This window comes from Callospermophilus lateralis, chromosome 9 (assembly GCF_048772815.1).
Source record: "Callospermophilus lateralis isolate mCalLat2 chromosome 9, mCalLat2.hap1, whole genome shotgun sequence".
Classification (NCBI taxonomy): domain Eukaryota; kingdom Metazoa; phylum Chordata; class Mammalia; order Rodentia; family Sciuridae; genus Callospermophilus; species Callospermophilus lateralis.
Window position 1 is genome coordinate 86,594,670 of NC_135313.1, and position 18,696 is coordinate 86,613,365.

At 36.9% G+C, this 18,696-nt stretch overlaps 1 protein-coding gene across 1 annotated transcript in view; it reads left to right on the forward strand.

Moving 5' to 3' along the window:
• Lrp1b (LDL receptor related protein 1B) overlaps positions 1–18,696 on the forward strand; it is a 1,566,902-nt gene that overhangs the window by 1,066,748 nt on the left and 481,458 nt on the right. The gene's annotated exons all lie outside the window — the stretch shown is intronic.

The window sequence follows — 18,696 nt, forward strand, 5'->3', positions numbered from 1 at the left end:
GCTGGGTCAAATGGTGGTTCCATTCCCAGCTTTCCCAGGAATCTCCATACTGCTTTCCAAATTGGCCGCACCAATTTGCAGCCCCACCAGCAATGTACAAGAGAACCCTTTTCCCCACATCCTCGCCAGCACTTGTTGTTGTTTGATTTCATAATGGCTGCCAATCTTACTGGAGTGAGATGGTATCTTAGGGTGGTTTTGATTTGCATTTCTCTGACTGCTAGTGATGATGAGCACTTTTTCATGTACTTGTTGATTGATTGTATGTCCTCCTCTGAGAAGTTTCTGTTCAGGTCCTTGGCCCATTTGTTGACTGGGTTATTTGTTATCTTATTGTCTAATTTTTTGAGTTCTTTGTATATTCTGGATATTAGGGCTCTATCTGATGTGTGAGGAGTAAATATTTGTTCCCATGATGTAGGCTCCCTATTTACTTCTCTTATTGTTTCTCTTGCTGTGAAAAAACTTTTTAGTTTAAGTAAGTCCCATTTGTTGATTCTTGCTATTAACTCTTGTGCTATGGGTGTCCTATTAAGGAATTTGGAGCCCGACCCCACTATATGTAGATCGTAGCCAACTCTTTCTTCTATCAGACGCAGAGTCTCTGATTTGATATCAAGGTCTTTGATCCATTTTGAGTTAACTTTTGTGCATGGTGAGAGGAGGGGGTTCAGTTTCATTTTGTTGCATATGGATTTCCAGTTTTCCCAACACCATTTGTTGAAGATGCTATCCTTCCTCCATTGCATGTTTTTAGCCCCTTTATCAAATATAAGATAGTTGTAACTTTGTGGATTGGTCTCTGTGTCCTCTATTCTGTACCATTGGTCCACCCGCCTGTTTTGGTACCAGTACCATGCTGTCTTTGTTACTATTGCTCTGTAATATAGTTTGAAATCTGGTATCGCTATACCGCCTGATTCGCACTTCCTGCTTAGAATTGCTTTTGCTATTCTGGGTCTTTTATTTTTCCATATGAATTTCATGATTGCTTTATCTATTTCTACAAGCAATGCCTTTGGGATTTTGATTGGCATTGCATTAAACCTATATAGAACTTTTGGTAATATCGCCATTTTGATGATGTTAGTTCTGCCTATCCATGAACAGGGTATATTTTTCCATCTTCTAAGATCTTCTTCTACTTCTCTCTTTAGGGTTCTGTAGTTTTCATTGTATAAATCTTTCACCTCTTTTGTTAGGTTGATTCCCAAGTATTTTATTTTTTTTGAGGATATTGTGAATGGAGTGGTTTTCCTCATTTCCATTTCAGAAGTTTTGTTGCTGATATACAGGAATACCTTTGATTTATGTGTGTTGATTTTATAACCTGCTACTTTGCTGAATTCATTTATTAGTTCTAGTAGTTTTTTTGTAGACTCTTTTGGGTCTTCTAGGTATAAAATCATGTCATCCGCAAATAATGATAATTTAAGTTCTTCTTTTCCAATTTTTATGCCTTTAATTTCTTTTGTCTGTCTAATTGCTCTGGCCAGTGTTTCGAGAACTATATTGAATAGAAGTGGTGATAGAGGGCATCCCTGTCTTGTTCCAGATTTTAGAGGGAATGCCTTCAATTTTTCTCCATTCAGAATGATGCTAGCCTGAGGCTTAGCATAGATAGCTTTTACAATGTCAAGGTAATTTCCTGTTATCCCTAGTTTTTCTAATGTTTTGAACATAAAGGGATGCTGTATTTTGTCGAATGCTTTTTCTGCGTCTATCGAGATGATCATATGGTTCTTATCTTTAAGTCTATTGATGTGGTGAATAACATTTATTGATTTCCGTATATTGAACCATCCTTGCATCCCAGGGATGAATCCTACTTGATCATGGTGCACAATTTTTTTGATGTGCCTTTGTATCCGATTCGCCAGAATTTTATTGAGGATTTTTGCGTCTAGGTTCATCAGGGATATTGGTCTGTAATTTTCTTTCTTTGAGGTGTCTTTGTCTGGTTTCGGAATCAACGTGATGTTGGCCTCATAGAATGAATTTGGAAGAGCTCCCTCTTTTTCTATTTCCTGAAATAACTTGAAAAGTATTGGTATTAATTCTTCTTTAAAAGTTTTGTAAAACTCCGCTGTATACCCATCCGGTCCTGGGCTTTTCTTGGTGGGTAGTCTCTTGATTGCTTCTTCAATTTCCTCCATTGATATTGGTCTGTTCAAATTGTGTGTATCCTCCTGACTCAGTCTGGGCAAATCATATGTCTTAAGAAATTTATCAATGTCTTCACTATCTTCTATTTTATTGGAATATAGGTTTTCAAAATAATTTCTAATTGTCTTCTGTATTTCTGTAGCATCTGTTGTGATATTGCCTTTTTCATCCCGTATGTTAGTAATTTGAGTTCTCTCTCTTCTTCTCTTCGTTAGCATGGCTAAGGGTCTGTCAATCTTGTTTATTTTTTCGAAGAACCAACTTTTAGTTTTGTTGATTTTTTCAATAGTTTCTTTTGTTTCAATTTCGTTGATTTCCGCTCTGATTTTAATTATTTCTTGCCTTCTGCTGCATTTGCTGTTGTTTTGTTCTTCCTTTTCCAGGGCTTTGAGATGAAGTGTGAGCTCATTTATTTGTTGGTTTTTCTTTTTTTTGAGGAATGACCTCCAGGCGATGAATTTCCCTCTTAAAACTGCTTTCATTGTGTCCCATAGATTCCGATAAGTTGTGTCTGTATTTTCATTTATCTCTAAGAATTTTTTGATTTCCTCCTTTATGTCTTCTGTAACCCATTGATCATTCAGTAACATATTGTTCATTTTCCATGTGATATAGGATTTTCCCATCCTTCTTTTATCATTGATTTCCAGTTTCATTCCATTATGATCAGATAAAATGCATGGTATTATCTCCACCCCTTTATATTTACTGAGGTTTGCCCTATGGCATAATATATGGTCTATTTTTGAGAAGGATCCATGTGCTGCTGAGAAAAAAGTATATCCACTTGATGATGGTTGATATATTCTATATACGTCAGTTAAGTCTAGGTTATTGATTGTGTTATTTAGATCTATAGTTTCTTTATTCAACTTTTGTTTGGAGGATCTGTCCAATGGTGAGAGAGGTGTGTTGAAGTCACCCATAATTATTGTATTGTGGTCTATTTGATTCTTGAACTTGAGGAGAATTTGTTTTATGAACGTCGCAGCAGCATTATTTGGTGCATAAATATTGATAATTGTTATGTCTTGTTGGTGAATGGTTCCTTTTAACAGTATATAATGGCCTTCCTTATCCCTTTGGATTAACTTAGTCTTGAAGTCGATTTTGTTCGATATGAGGATGGCCACACCTGCTTGTTTGCGAGGACCGTGTGCATGGTATATTTTTTCCCAACCTTTCACCTTCAGCCTGTGTATGTCTTTTCCTGTCAGATGTGTCTCCTGGAGGCAGCATATTGTTGGATTTGTTTTTTTAATCCATGTTACCAGTCTATGTCGCTTTATTGGAGAGTTTAAACCATTAATGTTTAGAGTTACTATTGCTATATGGTTTGTACTTCCATCCATGTTTGATTATTTGTCTCTCTCTTTTTTTTTTTTTTTAAATTTAGTTTATTTCTCCATGATTAGCTTTCCCCCCTCCGTCAGTCTTTACTGGGGCACTTCCCACTGTTGGCTTTGGTTATTGTTTCTCATTTCTTCCTCGTGTAGTGTTTTGCCCAAGATATTCTGCAATGCTGGTTTTCTGGCTGCAAATTCTTTTAGCTTTTGTTTATCATGAAAGATTTTTATTTTGTTGTCGTACCTGAAGCTTAATTTTGCTGGATACAGAATTCTTGGTTGGCATCCATTGTCTTTCAGTGTTTGAAATACGTTGTTCCAGGATCTTCTCGCTTTCAGTGTCTGAGATGAAAAATCCGCTGTTAACCTTATTGGTTTACCTCTGAATGTAATCTGCCTCCTTTCTCTTGTAGCTTTTAATATTTTCTCTTTGTTCTGTATATTGGATATCTTCATAACAATGTGTCTTGGCGTTGGTCTACTTTGATTTTGTATGCTCGGTGTTCTGTATGCATCTACAATTTGTATATCTGTTTCCTTTTTTATTTCTGGAAAGTTTTCTGTAATTATTTCATGTAGTAGATTACACATTCCCTTGGTTTGAATCTCTGTGCCTTCCTCTATCCCGATCACTCTTAAATTTGGTTTTTTAATGTTATCACATATCTCTTGGATGCTTCTCTCGTGATTTTTGACCAGCCTATCAGAGTTGGCTAGACTCTTTTCAAGATGATATATTTTGTCTTCATTATCTGACGTTCTGGCTTCTACTTGCTCCACTCTGTTAGTGATACTCTCATTTGAGTTTTTAATTTGGTTTATAAGTTCCTTCATTTCTAAGATTATTGTCTGATTCTTTTTTATAATCTCTATCTCCTGATAAAGATGCTTAACTTCTTCTTTTATCTGTTTTTGTAATTCATTCTCAATGTGTTCTTTTGCTGCTTGAATTTGCTGTCTCGTATCCTCTTTAAGGTTCCATTCCATCTGTCTAAGGTATTCCTTGAGGTCTTTATATGACCATTTTTCTGATGAATCTATATTCTCCTGGGTATTTAGGCCTTCCTGCATTGTTTGTACTCCTTTCCTTCCTTGCTTTTTCATATTGCTTCTTGTTCTGTTTGACTACTGAGTTGTTGATTACTCCTATAAATTTATTTGCTGCTTGGGAGGAAAGGTATTATAGGGGGAGGGAATAAGTCACCAAGGAGAATGAGAGTAAGCAGGCAGAATTCAAGGAAGGGGGAATATGAGAATTGAAAATAAATGCAAAGACAGAAGAAAAGAAGAGAGAGAGAAAGGAAACAGAAAATTAAAAAGAATTAAAAAGAAATCATAATTGCAATAATAAAAATGAAAATTAGTATTAAAAAATAAGATAAAATGAATTAATAAAAATTTGGGGAAAACAACAACAAAAACAAAACAAAACCAAAAAAAAAAAATTTAATACATGCAGTCTTTTAGACTCATCAATTCAGATTGTTAACTACAATTCTGGTATGAGAGAGATCATCCATAGTGTGAATAAAACAGGAGTCCAGAGAAAAGAAAAAAAAAAAAAAAAAAAAAAATGCAGTCTTAGAGTTCGATTCACTATTCTTCCAGTAGGTGGAGCTGTGCCCACCGGGCCACGCTTCTCCTCTCAGTAGGCGGGAGCCAATTGCTGTGCATCAGCTCTTCCTCCTGGACTGGGCGGGTCTCTAATCCTGAGTGCACCGGTGAAGCTCACCACAATATTGGCTACACACCAAGTCTGCTGTTCCTGTGAGCCCTGTTTTCAAGAACGCCTGGGCACATTCTCCCTGTTTGCCATTCCCTTGGACCCTAAGTTTGTAGAGCTTGGGGTTGAGAACCCCCAGCGAATTTGCTTGCCCTCTGGTAGCCACGCCCCTGGAAGCTGGTGCAAGAGACCTCAGTTGTCAGCACTGGTGATAGCGGTAGCCGGAATTCCACGCCGCGGGTCACGCGCCACTCCTGATTCCCCCGTGCAAGAGCCGGGTGGGCGGGGCCTTTAGCAGCGCCCGGCAGGCGGGGACTGTCCACACGAGCACGGGGTTGGGGGTTGGGGTGGTTGTTTCCAGTGCCGAACCGCCAAAGGCGGCTCACAGAGCTGGGAAGGCAGGACCCAGCCTTCTGTATGCTCGCTGCAATGTGTGAGCAGCGGTTTTTCGGCTGAGCCGGCGGGACCGCGCCCCAGTGGGAGCTGTTTACACGAGCGCGGCGGGGCAGGGGTGGGGGGTGGGGGTCGTTGTTCACAGCGCCGAGCCGGCGGGGGGGGGGGGGGGGGGTGATCGGAGGGGGTGGTCGTTTGCAGCGCCGAACCGCCTCTGCGCTAGGCCGGCTGGGGCCCAAGCAGGCTGTGGCCGTTTGTAAGTACGCTGCAAAGTGTGGGCGTCAGCAGGAGTTCGGCGTTGGCCGTGAGTTTCTGCTGAGTTTCACTCGCTGAGATTCACTGGTCTGGGACAAAGTGACCCCTCTAATAGACTTACTAATTCCCGGCAGGTCTCCTTTCAGCGGAATTTTGCTAGAAGTCCCTCAGCAGGCTGTATGCAGGTGAATTAATGGTCCTCTCTGCTCCCGTTCCTGCAGAGGCATTGAAAGTGCTGCCTCCTTGCCGGCAGCCATGTTGGGTCCCCCCACAGCCTCATGTCTTAAGTTAATGTTTTTCCTGTATTACCATAATGTCTCTGCTAAACAGATTAGTTTATTGAATTGCTTCTTTCTTTGGAATAGATGAGACAAGCTAAATGTAATATATAAGCTAATATAATTTTAAATAGTATATATAAGCAAAGTATGGAATCATTGTGAGAAGGGGATAGGGGACAGGTTTTCCACATGAGGAACTATGACAAAATGCCTGTTACCCCTGGTGGTAGGTGAGGGGGATGGGGAGTGAGGCACCGGGAAGTTTCAAGAAGAAACTGTTTCCTGAAAGGGAACAATCTGATGTGGGACAGAGGAAAGGAAAAAGAAAAACAGAGTAGGAGGAGAGGAAAAAGAAAAACACTCAATAGGATGTGATAACACATGTGTGCAAACACACACACACACACACACACACACACACACACACACACAAAATCCAGAGCAGTGTTTATTAATCTTGAAAATCATTCCTGAAGTAGATATAACTTTAAGAAAATAAAGGACAGCAAAGAAGAGCTCACTATTAATTTGATAGAAGAAAGCAATTTTACATTTTTTAATTAAAAAGCTGCCTAATCAGATTACGTTGATTATTTTCATGCTATAAAACTCTCTCTCTCTCTCTCTCTCTCTCTCTCTCTCTCTCTCACACACACACACACACACACACACACACACACACACACACACAAAAGAGCCAAATTTTGTCTTTATTTGGAAGAATTTAAGTCATAGAAATTGGCTAATTAGACTTAGGTATTATATTTCAATTCAGTGTAGTTAATGACATTGAAAAGATTGACCTTATCCACAAAATTACTACTATATTCTCCTGGTATATGTCAAACTTCCTTTTTTTCCCCCAGAGTTACAGGCATGCATTTATTAGAAGCATAGGAAAGGGAACAGGGGACACTCTTAAAGGAGAGAGTTTGTTCTCTCAGAAGAGATAAGGATGGCATGCCCCTTCTGCCCATGGCTTATTGAAAATCCCTGGGATGTTTCCAGAGAGGCCCATTCAGGTCTACCACTTGACTTGACCAGTTTGTACCAGTTCTTCTTCCTGAAAATAAAATATGGAGACTTCTCAGCTATGCTGAAATAAGTAAGAATTAAGCATTGGCCAGGAAAAGCCGAATTCATTGAATTTCTCAAAGTGTGGTCTACTTTCTAAGAATACAGATCCCAACCCATTTTGGATCCACACTAGTACAAGCATGTCCATCCAGCAAAATATATGCATGTGATTTTTTATTACAAGTATTTGTATATATATATATTTAAGAACCACATCCAAAGATGAGCCACCTATTGGCAAGCTTTTTAATCACTTTCAAAGCATTTGAGAACTACGAATTTTATGTAGTATATACTTTGTTATTCATAAAATGTTGGTTCACTTGAAATTAAAGTATTAGGAATTTACTTATTAGTTTAAAATTGTCAAATGCATGTGCAAACATAAGAGAGCTAAGGCAAACAATTTTCATGTTTTAGGATTTATTCTAATTCAAATTAAAAATAGAAATGTTCATGTCTAAAAGTTTAAAAATGTTTGTCTCATTTTGAATTAATTTGTTTTAAATACCCAGATTCTCCGAATGAATGACTGGTAATGCTAAAGACAACTCTTGGTTTTAAAATAGACTCAAGAGTCATAATGCAAATTTCTTGCCAAGTTTTGGTGACATCTCATATTATTAGTAAATAGCTGGAAATATTAATACATTTGAAATTTACATAAATGTATTGTATCAAGTCTTTAATACTTTAATATTAAAATACATATACAACATACAATAATGAATTATGTTCTGTGGTGACATTTAAAATGTTTCTTGGATTTCACTATAATTAATATAGCAGTAATATAATTGCTTTTTCCTTGTTATCTCTTTTACTGAATGCTAAAGTTTGGGAAATTGTTTAATAACTAATTTTAAGTATAACATATATTTCAGTTACACCTGAAATTATTTATTAAATAATCATTTTTAATGCAAGGTTTGATTTATGTAGAGTAATACTGATAATATAATTTTTTAAATTAGAAAATTATTCATTATAATGAGCCCCAAATGAAAAAAGTATTTGAAGTATTATGTGAAGAATGTTCCTTAGAACAGAGGAACCACACAGTCATCTTTCTTGATCTCCCAAGCACCCTCCCGAATACCAAGTTTTCTCCCTCACTCTCCCTGTATGTTTCAGTCAGTTCCATTAGTCCTGTGACAAGTAATAGAACTAGACCTTTTCTTTGCTCTTTTGCTCAGGAAAATTTCTTAATTACCTAGTTTTCTTTATAAATTTGGATGTTCCATGGTTAATTGAATATGAAAAGGATTCAGAGATTGTTTTAATTTCAGAGTTATTGATCTAACTTATGTATAACAAAATATTTCAAAGAATATCTCAAAAAACTGAAAGCCATATGGGGAATAAATAAGATGATCCATTAACACCAGTATGCATGTTGAAATTTTAAATGAAATGTCCTTGGACTGACATTCTCTATTTTCCTGTCATCTTCAAAATAACAGATTTGGTTTTAGTTGATATTTTCTCCCTTCCTTCCTTTCTTCTTTTTGTACCAGGGATTGAACCCAGGGATGGTTAGCCACTAAGCCACATCCCTAGCATGCTTTTTATATTTTATTTTGAGACAGGGTCTTGCTAAATTGCTGAGGTTGACTTTGAATTTGTGATCCTGCTGCATCAGCCTCCAGAGCTGATGGGATGAAGGTGTGTGCCACTGTGCCTGGCTTAGTTGATGTTTTCTAATTTTTTCTGTTCAATTGGTCTGCATAGTTTTATACACTATACTGATTGACTAAGTATTTTCCATTGCATGCAATAGCTTCACTTGGTCATGTTTATTATCCCTAGCATGGCAGTGGGGTGTACTTTATAAAAAGATCCTTCTAATGTTTGAATGACCTGGAAATGTGAAGTAGTGCTTTCTTCAGGAGGCTTGCATATGGACTAACCTTTCTTACACCTTGAAGAATGATGGACTTTGAGCATAATGTAAATGCTAATGCATATACAGTGTCTTGCATTTGCTTAGAAATCTTCTGTCATTAAAGTTGTTTTTAGCATCATTCATATGGAGAGTTAAAAAAAAAATCTCTGAGATATGTATGAATACTTGTTATGAGTTAAACTGTGTCCACCAAAATTCACATGTTGAAGTCCAAACACGCAGTAACAGACTGTGACTGCATTTGGAGATAGTCTTGAAGAGATAATTAAGGTAAAATGAGGTCCTAGTCCAACATAACATATCATTATAAGAGGAGGGCTGGACACAGATGATAGAGCAAAGACCAGATGAACACAAAGGATGTAGCTGGCCATTGTCAAGCCAAGGAAAGAATCCTTAGGATGAAATCAACCCTTCTGACAACTTGATCTCAGGCTTGTGGCTTCCAGGTGAGAACAAATTCCTATTGCTTACCTTAACTGATCTATGATATATTTCATGTTAGTTCTATCAAACTGATAATATAATACACAAGTACATTATAAAATAATGATCACTAATAACTATTTAAGGCATTTTTATTGGAGAGAAAACTTAATAATCATTGTAGGCAATTCAGTATCTCGGGATAATTATTTGTTTAAACTGAAATGTGCAAACTTAATCCCTTTTCCTTTCCCGAAGGGAGGCTAAAAGGAATGGATATTCCCTTTTGTTCACATGAACTTGTAATTTCTTCCTCCACAGAACCTTCTCTTTCCTTACGTCAGCTTTCGGTGATCTGATTCCATCTGTTTCATTACACCTATTTTGTTGTTTTTCTACTTCTTTACAGAGTCCATATTTTCAGCCCATTATTTAAATAATGTACCCTACATCTTTATATCCCTTATGTTTTAATCAGCATTTTCACTCTGCAACTAAAAGACTTGACCAGAATAACTGTAGAGAAAAATCTTATCTGGAGGCTTACTGTTTCAGAGTTTCAATCCATAGGAAACCTCCTCCATTCCTCAAGGCTCTAGTTGAGGCAGAATATCATGGTAGAAGAATGTGGTAGAGGGAAGCCGCTCACATCATGATCAGAAAGCAGAGAGAAGCTCCACTTGACAAATATAAAATATATACCCCCAAAGCATGCCCCCAGTGATCTACCTTCTCCAGCCACATCCTACCCATCTTTAGCCACACCCTACCTTACCCACTACTTAGGTAATCCCATCAGTGGATTAATTCACTGATTAATTCACTCTCATAACCCAATCATTTTTTCTTTAAATCTTACATTGGCTCACTTGTGAGCTTTTGGGGGATACCTCATATCCTAACCCTAACATCTTCTTTTTCTGGCATTCCTGCTTTGCAAATACCCAAATCCCCTTAAAGTTTGTAGTCTTTCCCCATCCCAATCATAGGGAAATTACACTTTATAAGTCACTTCAAATCTTCAATCTCATAAAAAGATACCTTTGAATCTGAATTCATTGTGATTATTAGACCAGTGTCACTAACTCAGATGACTATGATAGTTAGAAATGTTCTACATGTGAAGTAGTTATGGAGGGAGGGAAGCCTCGTGGGAAGTGCAACAGACTATATTGCATGTGACCTATCAGGCATACATGACACATCAGCCTCTAAAGTTAGCAGTTCTGCACTGCTAGTTTTTTCTAATTTTTTCTTTTCGAAGAGGAGAAAATAACATTATAGAAAATAATGGTGGGCCAAATAACACACATTTATTTGGTGGAGTACTTGGAAGTCTTTGATGTAGACCATTGAGTTTGAGATTTTATACTTGGTGTCATAAACATTTCTAAATATTCATATCCTAGGCCTGTATCAGATTGATTGAGGAAAGTGAGTGAACAGAGACAAATGAGGTTAGAAGACCTGTTGGAATGTGATATAAGACAGACCTCTGTAGAGAGAGGGAGGGAGGTCTTAGAAACCAGTGAAATCCTAAAAAAAAAAAAAAAAAAAAAAAAAAATTACCAAAACTGATGAAGAGTGCTTGAGTCAAAGTTACCATTCAAAGATTTCTGCATTTTCCAGTAGTGGATCTGCCTCAGCAATTTTCCCAGTCTCAGTCTTTGGCTGGGAACACTGTGGGAGGTTGGACCTTGTGAATAAAATGGCACATTCAATCAATTATGCTGTACTTATTCAGAGATTTTCACATGCATGTTTTCACCTGCTACAAATTGTCCCATGTGCCACAGAGTTAGGTCCCTTCACAGGCTTGATAAACAGCTCCTCCATAATTCCTGTAGGTTTCTTTGCCTGTGAGGAAATTTAGAAGAGGAAGGAAATACAGAACCATGTTGAGGTTGCTAATGTGATGAATATATTGTATCCTGAGGATGGGGCTCCATGTTTTCAGTCACTTGCTTTTGAGCTGATGGTTCAGTTATACATTAAGAAAGTCGTTCCATCATTCTGTACGACAGGCTGCTTTTGTTGTGTAGTAGATGATTTAGCCAGTGGATTTTGTGGCTATTGGCCCATATTTACATTTCCTTTGCTATTAAGTGGGTCTGCTGGGCAGATTCTATGCTGTGTGACATCCACACCTGTGAATCAGGCATTCTATAAGCCTTGGAACAGTGGTATTACCTGAGGGCTTGCAACACAAAAGATAAACCTACACCTGGAACTAGTTTACATCTTTGTGAGGATGAACCACTCACCCTTCCAGTTTAAAAGGTGCCTATCAATTGCCACAATGTGGCCAATTGATTTTCTTAAGAAGTAGTGCCATAGAAGAAACTCTCTCTGCTAATTGACCTTGATAATTGGTAGCCCATAACATTGAGACTTCTTCTTTGCAAGTATGACCCCTTTGATCCGACACCCACTTCTAGAGTGGTTGATGATAAAGTCCATTGACCAAAGCATTTTTGGTTGTCAGTGCTTCTCTTATGGTAGATGTGTTATTGTGGATAGTAATTTGTTTTTTTAAAAAAAATCTTCATATTTCTTGCCTACTTCCATATGTCAATCCACATGTTTCTACCCTAGACCTCCTTAACTTTAATTCCCTAATTATTTTCTTTCCAATCCACTTGCCAGATTACCTGGCCACTGGCCACTGACTTGGAATTTATATGTGTGTTACTTATAAGTCTAATTCTTTCATACAATGTGTACTGCTCAGTACTTCCATAGGGAATTTTTTTTCCCTCTATTCACTAACTTTCAGAACTGCTCTTGAATGTGGTTATACTTTATTTTTAGCTTATACCCATATATTGAGCTGAATGATTCATAAAATAAGATCATCTCTCTCTTTTTTTTTTCTGCTTCAACTGGTTGTTAGGGACTGCATATATGTTAATTCATGATGGGAAGTTCTGGATGCAAGGTCACTTGGAAACTCAAGGTCAAGTTTGTTTCTTCCAGGACCAAGGAACCATTTAACAAAGGGTATATAATGCTCTGGTACAGATAGTATATCCTTATTACTGAATCCCAGGAACCTGTCTTGGGATTCTGTTAGGGATTTTTCATAAGCTCTGTGTTTTATTTTTTATTGCCACTTTCACTTCTAATACCATAGGGTCTGACCCTTGTATCAGCCTATACTACTGCATCACCCTTTATCATATTCAAAGTTATCAGTTTTCCATATGATCAGGGAAAAGGTCTAAGGGGCATCCTAGATATAGAATGAACATGTTACATCCAGATTCCAAAGATTTCTGTCATGCACTATGCTTCTTTCTTTGGGGTATTATTAGCAAGATTCGGTGACTCTCTTTACCTTGAAGGTAATATTTTGCCATCTTTTGAACATTTGAACTTGTAAAAACATCACTAAAATGACGAGTCCCTGCATCTTCATAAGGTTTTCTTTCCAAACCTCTGGAATCTGTTTTTCCAATGCTTCTAGCATTCTGGCTGTCACTTGCTCATTCTGCCTGAGCATTACGATATCTTTGATATAACATATCAGTATAATTTTCTCTGGAGTCCAGACTTCAGATCTCTTCAGACTATAACCCAAGGTAAGAGAGTTAACAAGGCCCTGAGGCATAACTAAAAATAAATATTATCTATCATAGGTGAATTAAAACTCTTTCTGATTCTCTTCTTGATTTAGATTAGAAACAATGCTTTTAACAGATGAATGGCTGTGTATCATGCATCTGAATCCTATTAATCTGCTCTAGTGTGATACTTCATCTCACATAAAAGCTGCTACTAGGGCCATTACTTGTTTAAGCCTGTGCTGGCCCATAGTCATTTTTAAAAATCTATTCTGTTTCTGTAGGAGCCAGGCAGGCAAATTACACAGGAATGAAATAGGAATCAGTTATCCTTGCAACTTGTCTTTAATGGTGGCACAAATTACCTCTACCCACCTCCCATCCTCCTGAGAGTTGTTACTAGCTTTAACTGTCTTAAATATCTAGGTTAGATGGTTGTGATATTGGGAGTGGAGGGAGGTAATCTTGGGAATATCCCCAAGGCATTTTTGTGACAGTTCTTAAGAGGCAATAAACCCAATGTTGGAGTTCACCCAAATACCATGTATATCAACTTAAATTATACACACTTGAACTAAGAATTTGACCCCTATGTAATCTGTGAACCCAGTGAACCCAAAATAAGCCATATTTTAGCACCCTTAAAATCCAAACTTAGTAATATTTTCCCAGTTCCTGTTGGTCACACAGCCATTTCTTATGACTGTTTTGGTGTGTCATCTTTTTCATCCTCTGTGTGGTTTGGTAAACACACCTGTGTTATAGTGGGAGTAGACCTTAGTTATCAGCCAAGTAGCTAGGACAAGAAGTGGATGATGCAGCTCCTACAGGGGCACATATTGCCTTATAGGTAATATATTTATGCTGTTTCTTTCACTTCAATGGAAGTACTGAACTTTACTAGGAAAAAGTGGTCATTTCTGATAGTTCTCAGCAGTTTATCAGGAACCCCAACCCACTATGAGACACATCAAGATATTCTCTACTTATATTTAAGAATGTTACTCGATTTATTACCTAGTCTTTATAACCTTCTCCATCCCAATCCTGCAACACTGGTACATGGTGATGCTTTAGGTCTTATGGAATTAATATTAACTCAGACACCATGTCCAATGTTTTTCAAAATTTCTGAGCATTAATCTTTCTCCCATATTGAGTTGCTAAGTAAATGATCATATGTGTTTTGATGAAAGAACAAAAAGGATCATCATAGTTATATATTTTCTGCAGTGTTGCAGGGTCCTACTACCTAGGGCATTGATTCCTTCAGTCAGTTGGTTCTGCATCTGAAAATTGGTTTAGGTTATGATTTGTGAAAATAATCCTGATGGTATATTGGAGCAACCACTCTCTGGCTTCTGTTCATCCACTATTGTTTCAGGAAGTTATTGATGTTAATCAGCACCCTTGTTGGCTACCAGTCTATATTTAGCCTTAAGAAGACTGCCTTCTATTAAACATCTTCACATTTACTGCATATCAAGCCTCCATAATTGTCCCTTCAACTTTGCCATGCAAGGTGGCCTCTTGGTTGCTGGCAGTTAAGCAACACAGCATGACCTATCTTAATCTGGGGGTAGGGCAAGAGAATGGATCAAAATTATGAATGTAATTGAGCCAAGCTTTGTCACTACACCTCCTAGTGACAACCTTAGCTTACTGAGTAGAGCCATCACTGAATTTCTTAGTGATGCTTATTTTCTTGTCAATACTACATTACCATCAGCCTCGGTGAAGTGTCCTCTGAAACCTCACATAGCTTGTGAGTTTTCTTTCCCCAAATAATATGCCTGCATTTCTTCTTTATTCTACCAGCTAACAGGAGAGGTATTTCTACATGATGAAAGATTTCCATTCTCTATGTCTTTAAAAGCCACCCAAGCAGAGATTTTGTTTCACATCCTAGGGCCTACCAGAGTATTAATCCCCATATCACAAAAACATACCCCCATGCAAAACAATGCTTGCTTATCCAGTCTTATATTCTAGGTACCCTTGATCAAGCACCCTTAAAATCCAATTTTTAGATCTTCCCCTGACTCCTGTTGGTCATGCAGCTATTTTATTTTTTAGAGCATTGTGGTTACATATAGTTGCAGTTATTTTGTGCTATTTTTTGTGTGTCATCTCTTTTCCTCCTTTGTAAGGTCCAGTAAACCAATCTGGGTTATACTGTGATTTAACTATAGTTATCAGTCAAGTAGCTAGGACAAGGTATGGGTAAAGTTGCTAAGAGGTCATATATCCCCTTCCAGGTTTGGTATTTTTGTGAAATCTTTCAGCACAAATTATGTACTAGGCTTTACTAGGAAAAAGGGGACTGTCTTTGCAAACTCATAGTTCGTCATGGTTTAACAGGGGATAGCAGGTGATTTTTCAGGAGACACATCCTGATGTCCTCCACCCATATTTCACATTTCCAGCTCTTTGTAATCAGGTCTCTGATTTTAATATAGAAAAACTCCTTTAGCTGAGCATGTATGCATCTCTGGAGCTCCAGAGTTCTAACTCTTAGAGCTTCTGTTGCTTCTCAGCTATGTCCACTCTTGCACAGTGGGTGGGCTAGAGAGGTAGGGGGAAAATGTAATCTACCAAATCTGGTAATTTGTAATCTACCAAATCTGACTCTCTTGTTTAGTCTTAACTGCTTGTTAACAGCTGTCAGTTTTACATTATCCTTCTGGAGAGTGTCATTTTGATGTAGCAGTAACCAGCTAATTCTACTGTCTTTGTAGGCATTATTTCCTCCATATTATTTTCAATGCACGAATCATTGCATCTACTAGGATGTTTCCCCTTCAACAAGATGTTTTCTTACATCACTGCTCACAATATCCTCAGCAACTGAACATTGTGAGTTCAGGGCTGTCTTTGCCCCATTTGCTGCTCAAAAACATGTTTTCTATGCTACCTGTTGAGTAGTAGAGAGCCAAACATATAACCCCATGCAACATTAACTTTCTCAGACCTCTCATGCCACCATTTGAGCTACTTTGGCATTTTGAGAAGCTTAGCCAATATAGGGTTAGATGTGAAAGTGTTTTCTTGAGTAAACACCTATGAGGAAAAAAAAAATGGGGAGCACTTTCACACTGAAATGCAGATCTGACCTACTGAAAAAGACAAAGAGGGGAGGCTAGATAGAAAACATTTTAGATTGTGGTGCAGTTTCAAGAAAGTTTTAGCAAACTCACGGGGAGCTAAGTCACTTGTCAAGCCCAGGTTCTGCCAGATCTTCATATATTGCAATAAAGGAGCCTATTCTCCTGAGAGCAGCCTGGGAGCAAATGTGGTAGTACATTTAGAACACAGCAGCTAGGACCATCTTTTAATTATTCAACCTAAAATTAAAGATCTTAGAGGCTTATATTAAGTACTAAGGCATTTCTTGTGATATTGAATTTTCACTGTTTGTGACAGAGTCCTAGACAAACTGGCATGGTAGGTCATCCAAGTTCTGATTGTATCATCATCATTTTTATCATTTAAAAAAAACTTTAAGTATTAGTACTGTAAGCTGCCTTATCAAAATAAGTGAGCTAGATATTTTATATAACTCAACTCATTCTTTAAACCTGATTTGTGACGCTTGCCTATAATTTTTCCTCATATTTCAATGAAGAGTGTGTTCCCTGTGGCCACATTCTCAGAGTTTCTTCTGAGTCTGCTTGGAGGTAATCTATCCCTTTTCTGGATCTCATTAGAATTCCTGAATTTTTTATTTAGGGTAAATTCTAATTTATAGACATTCATATACATTTCTTTATTACCTTTCTAAATTTCATTTTCCTAGAGAGTGGAATTAAAGTATGATTTATATATTTATCTCCACAATGATGAAAAGGTCCCTTCAAAGAATCAATTACTCAGTAAGAGCTTATTTTCAATTTATCTGGCCCATTGGATTGACACTGAACTTTTCTACCATGTATTATAGTTTATCATCCTATGAATGCTCTTCTATACTGCAATTTCTTCTTCAAGGTTAGGCTAATGTAGTCCTGGCCACATCTGTATTTCAGAATAAATCCTGGTTATCCATTTAAAAATTACCATAGAGATTTTTAAAGCATCTTTTTCTATATTTTGATTTGTTTGTATTGAGGTATAATTTACCTATGGTAAAATGCTCAAATATTAATCTGACTTTCAGATTCAGTGAATATGTAACAAGACATGGAATATCTCATCATTTCAGAAAGTTCCCTTTCACTCCTACCTAGTAAAGCTTGGGCTCAGAAGCAGTCACTGACCTGATTTTTGTCACCATTGGTTAGTTTTGCCTATTCTAAAATTTTATATAAGTATAATTGCATCATATACATTCTTTTGTGTTTTTATTTCACTTCACATAATATTTTTGACATCTATCATATTTTGCACTCTCTGATAGTTCATTGCTTTAATTGGTAGGTAATGTTTTTTTTTTTTTTTTATTATGTCTGTACCAGTCTGTTTGTCCATGTTCCATTGATGAATGTCAGCCGTTTCTTTTTCCCCCTACCTGTTTTTTGGCTTTTATGAATAATACTGGATATTACTGTATACAGAATATTCTGAACAGAGCTTTGATTATTTAGCTTTATGATCTAATCATCCATTTTCATACAAGACAGGCATCTAAATATCTTTGAAGCAAGAAAGAAGGCAAACAAAATAAAACATGTTGTAGGATTTACATGATAAAATTCCCCTTGATGTCCTGTATGAAATAGTGTCATTCATGACATACATTGACTCAATTTAAGTCTGAGAAAAGGTGGCAAGTTCACATAGTCACTCACTGGATTTCCTGAAGCACTAAGTTTTTCTTTTGTGGACTCCTCTCCAATTAGCTACTAGTCTTTCCCTGCTTTTCTTTTAAGATCTAAGAGACTTACAGCTGAAGGTAATATAGAAGGAGGAAAGGATACATACACAAAAACACGTAGAACTGATATGTCTCAACTTTGATAATTCAAAACATTTCAAGTTAGTTACTTCAGAATAAGACTTTGTCCTTGATCTACCCTTCCTAAGATGTCTATCATAACTTTCTAAAAATATTCCATTTGTATTCTCACTCAAGATTCTAAAAAAAAAGAAAAATTGATATTTAAAAAAACCTCTTGAAATGTTCTGTTTTTAAACCTCTGAGCATTTTTTTAAATTAAATTTTATTTTATTTCATTTTAGTGATAATGCCAACTGATATGAGGATCTTTCTTTTTTTTAATTTCATCCTAGCTAAATTTTCTTATTTAATCCTTACCCTCTCATTAACATGTTCATGATCTAATTGAGGTAAAATCATCCCTTGACTGAACTGCTCAGCCCTCCATATATTTTTAGAAACCCACTACGGATGCTACAGAAACCAAAAATAAGATTATTTCCAATATACACCCTCTAAAGTCTAGCTCATGTGAATGCTTCCTTTCATTTTTTTAAATCATTTATTCACTACTAAAATGGAAACTCTGAATTCAATATAATATAATTAAGATAAAATATTTCCTAAAATTGTTGGAATTTCTTGGTTACCTGAAAGGGTAGTATACTGAGAGTTTTATCCAGG